General features: G+C 44.8%; 1 pseudogene; it reads right to left on the bottom strand.

The window, feature by feature from the left end:
- Positions 1-2,926: 2,926 nt before the first annotated feature.
- Positions 2,927-3,434, bottom strand: LOC138986782 (sialomucin core protein 24 pseudogene; annotated as a pseudogene).
- Between the last annotated feature and the right edge of the window lie 1,021 nt (positions 3,435-4,455).

Raw genomic sequence — 4,455 nt, 5'->3', positions numbered from 1 at the left:
TGCATGTCCAGTTCTAACTTGCTTCCTGACCTGCATACAGGTTTCTCAAGAGACAGGTCAGGTGGTCTGGTATTCCCATCTCTTTCAGAATTTTCCACAGTTTATTGTGATCCACACAGTCAAAGGCTTTGGCATAGTCAATAAAGCAGAAATAGATGTTTTTCTGGAACTCTCTTGCTTTTTCCATGATCCAGCGGATGTTGGCAATTTGATCTCTGGTTCCTCTGCCTTTTCTAAAACCAGCTTGAACATCTGGAATTTCATGGTTCATGTATTGCTGAAGCCTGGCTTGGAGAATTTTGAGCATTACTTTACAAGCATGTGAGATGAGTGCAATTGTGTGGTAGTTTGATCATTCTTTGGCATTGCTTTTCTTTGGGATTGGGATGAAAACTGACCTTTTCCAGTCCTGTGGCCACTGCTGAGTTTTCCAAATTTGCTGGCACTTTCACAGCATCATCTTTTAGGATTTGAAATAGCTCAACTGGAATTCCATCACTTGCACTAGCTATGTTAGTAGTGATGCTTCCTATGGCCCACTTGACTTCACATTCCAGGATGTCTGGGTCTAGGTGAGTGTGAGTGATCACAGCATCATGATTATCTGGGTCATAAATATCTTTTTTGTACAGTTCTTCTGTGTATTCTTGCCACCTCTTCTTAATATCTTCTGCTTCTGTTAGGTCCATATCATTTCTGTCCTTTATCGAGCCCATCATTGCATGAAATGTTCCCTTGGTATCTCTAATTTTCTTGAAGAGATCTCTAGTCTTTCCCATTCTGTTGTTTTCCTCTATTTCTTTGCATTGATCACTGAAGAAGGCTTTCATATCTCTTCTTGCTATTCAGATGCTCATATCTTTCCTTTTCTCCTTTGCTTTTTGGCTTCTCTTCTTTTCACAGCTATTTGTAAGGCCTCTTCAGACAACCGGTTTGCTTTTTCGCATTTCTTTTCCATGGGGATGTTCTTGATCTCTGTCTCTTGTACAGTGTCACAAACCTGCATCCATAGTTAATCAGGCACTCTGTCTATCAGATCTAATGGCAGACCACTTCGGTATTCCTCCTTTGAGAGCCCCATGAAGAGTATGAATAGGCAAAAAGATAGGACACTGAAAGATGAACTCACCAGGTCGGTAAGTGCCCAATATGCTACTGGAGAAATAACTCCAGATAGAATGAAGGGATGGAACCAAAGCAAAAATAGCACCCAGTTGCAGATGTGACTGGTGATGGAAGCAAGGTCAGATACTGTAAAGAGCAATATTGCATAGGAACCTGGAATGTTAGGTCCATAAATCAAGGCAAATTGGAAGTGGTCAACAGGAGGTAAAAAGAGTGAACATTGACATTCTCTGAATCAGCAAACTAAGATGGACTGGAATGGGTGAATTTAACTCAGATGACATCCTGGAATGTGAAGTTAAGTGGGCCTTAGGAAGCATCACTATGAAGAAAACTAGTGGAGGTGATGGAATTCCAGTTGAGCTATTTCAAATCCTAAAAGGTGATGCTATGAAAGAGCTGCACTCAATATGCCAGCAAATTTGGAAAACTCAACCATGGCCACAGGACTGGAAAAGGTCAGTTTTCATTCCCAATCTCAAAGAAAGGCAATGCCAAATAATGCTCAAACTACCGCACAATTGCACTCATCTCACACACTAGTAAAGTAATGCTCAAAATTCTCCAAGCCAGGCTTCAGCAATATGTGAACCGTGAACTTCCATTGTTCAAGCTGGTTTTAGAAAAGGCAGAGGAACCAGAGATCAAATTGCTAACATCCGCTGGATCATGGAAAAAGCAAGAGAGTTCCAGAAAAACATCTATTTCTGCTTTATTGACTATGTCAAAGCCTTTAACTGTGTGCATCACAACAAATTGTGGAAAATTCTGAAAGAGATGGGAATACCAGACCACCTGACCTGTCTCTTGAGAAACCTGTATGCAGGTCAGGAAGCAACAGTTAGAACTGGACATGGAACAAGAGACTGGTTCCAAATAGGAAAAGGAGTACATCAAGGCTGTATATTGTCACCCTGCCTATTTAACATATATGCAGAGTACATCATGAGAAACGCTGGGCTGGAGGAAGCACAAGCGGGAATCAAGATTTCTGGGAGAAATATCAATAACCTCACATATGCAGATGACACCACCCTTATGGCAGAAAGTGAAGAACTAAAGAGCCTCTTGATGAAAGTGAAAGAGGAGAGTGAAAAAGTTGGCTTAAAGCTCAACATTCAGAAAACTAAGATCATGGCATCCGGTCTCATCACTTTATGGGAAATGGATGATAAAACAGTGGAAACAGTGTCAGACTATTTTTGGGGGGGGGTCCAGAATCACTGCAGATGGTGATTGTAGCCATGAAATTAGAAGACAGCTATTCCTTGCAAGGAAAGTTATGACCAATCTAGACAGTATATTAAAAAGCAGAGACATTACTTTGTCAACAAAGGTCCATCTAGTAAGGGCTATGGTTTTTCCAGTGGTCATGTATGGATGTGAGAGTTGGACTGTGAAGAAGGCTGAGTGCTGAAGAATTGATGCTTTTGAACTGTGGTGTTGGAGAAGACTCTTGAGAGTCCCTTGGAATGCAAGGAGATCCAACCAGTTCATCCTAAAGGAGATCAGTCCTGGGTGTTCATTGGAAGGACTGATGTTGAAGCTGAAACTCCAATACTATGGCCACCTGATGCAAAGACCTCACTTATTTGAAATGACCCTGATGCTGGGAAAGAATGAGGGCAAGAGGAGAAGGGGAAGACAGAGGATGAGATGGCTGGATGGCATCACCAACTCGATGGACATGAGTTTGGGTGAACTCCGGGAGTTGGTGATGGACAGGGAGGCCTGGCGTGCTGCAGTTCGTGGGTTTGCAAAAAGTAGGACACAACTGAGCGACTGAACTGAACTGAGCTGATTAGAAAGAGAAACATGCACCCAAGATAAGGTCATTTCCTCGAAAGAAGCTGGTTGCATCAAAGGCAGGCTTTGGCACAGAATGTGAGATTGTAGATAAAGTGGTGTTAGTTGTAGCTGAGAGTGGCTGTAGTGGGAGCTGAGGAGGGGAAAGCAACGCTGCAGTTTTCATCGTGGTTGCTATGGTGTCAGCTGTGTTCACCACCTGGCAGTCACTACCGTTGAATTATCTGAACAGTAGCTTTTGCCTTTCATTCAATACAAAAGCAGGTAGTATTAGCAGCGTTAGCATCTAAACAGGAGACACAGCTGTTGTCGTTTTCCCAGATTTCTGGTGCTGGAGAGGTGACCCTGTGGAGCTGCGGCATTGGGGCTCTCGTGATGGTGGTCGGTAAAGCTGGGTGTGTAGTTACATTCAGGCCCATGGAGGTGCCCTGAGCTGTGGTCATCACACAGAGTATGACCACACATCCCGTGGCCCAGAGCAGTAGGCAGGATAGCCTGGACATCACATCCTCCATGCTGGTGTTCAAGTGGAACTGGGGCACGCAACGCTATGTCTGTCCTTTTGTCCCCTACACACACCCCCGCATTGTGTACAGGTGTCCACTGAATTTTTTTTGTACCAAACTATCGCACGACTGAACAAGTTCACTTGCACTTTTTACTTTCATGCATTGGAGAAGGAAATGGCAACCCACTCCAATATTCTTGCTTGGAGAATCCCAGGGACAGAGGAGCTTAGTGGGCTGCCGTCTATGGGGTCGCACAGAGTCGGACATGACTGAAGCGACTTAGCATCATCAGCAGCAGCATGCAGCATTTTAAAATGGACTATTTTGTTCTTTCAGGAGCTGAATATCATGTTCTCAGACTTCTTGCCCTTAGTACAGAACACGCTGTTCTGTTGTCCTGGCCTTGCCTATGGAAGGACTGTGCCCCTTGCTGGCATCATTAGTAATTAGGGGCTGTCATAGGTCATGGGTGAGAGAGCCCTTGAAAGGGGGAGAAGCACAGACATTGGGAGTTTTGGAGAGAAGCTGAGTCTGAATGAAGCCCCTGCTGGGTTGGGAGGCAGGAGATAGACATGAGCTCTATAACCTTCTCACTATACAGCCAGGTGGGCAAGGTCTCAGCTTTAATATAAATGGCCCCAGGGACTTCTCTAGTGGTCCAGTGGTTAAGAATCCACCTTCCAATGCAGTAGACTTTGGTCCCACCCCTGGTTTAGGAACTAAGATCACATACTCTCTGGAGCAACTAAGCCCACACACTGCAACAAAGACCCAGTGCAGCCAAAATAAGAAAAAAAGCAAAATAAAGGTTGTGTGGGGGCCTCCAGATCTCATGGGACGGGGTTTTTGAACTGTGTCTGCACAGAGTTGGGGCTGAGCTGATGGTGTTTTATTCAGGCAGTGTCCCCTGAGCCTGGATAAACAGTAGGGGAGGGGACCCAGTGCCTCTGCGCTGTCGAGTGCTGTCCCCTTCTGGGCATCCCAGAGCAATGCTGGATCCCGAAGCCTGAACAAG

The sequence above is a fragment of the Bos mutus genome, unplaced genomic scaffold (assembly GCF_027580195.1).
Source record: "Bos mutus isolate GX-2022 unplaced genomic scaffold, NWIPB_WYAK_1.1 CTG1438, whole genome shotgun sequence".
In the NCBI taxonomy this organism is placed as follows: Eukaryota; Metazoa; Chordata; class Mammalia; order Artiodactyla; family Bovidae; genus Bos; species Bos mutus.
The sequence above is the reverse complement of the archived record's forward strand: the minus strand, read 5'-3'. Positions and strand labels throughout refer to the sequence as shown.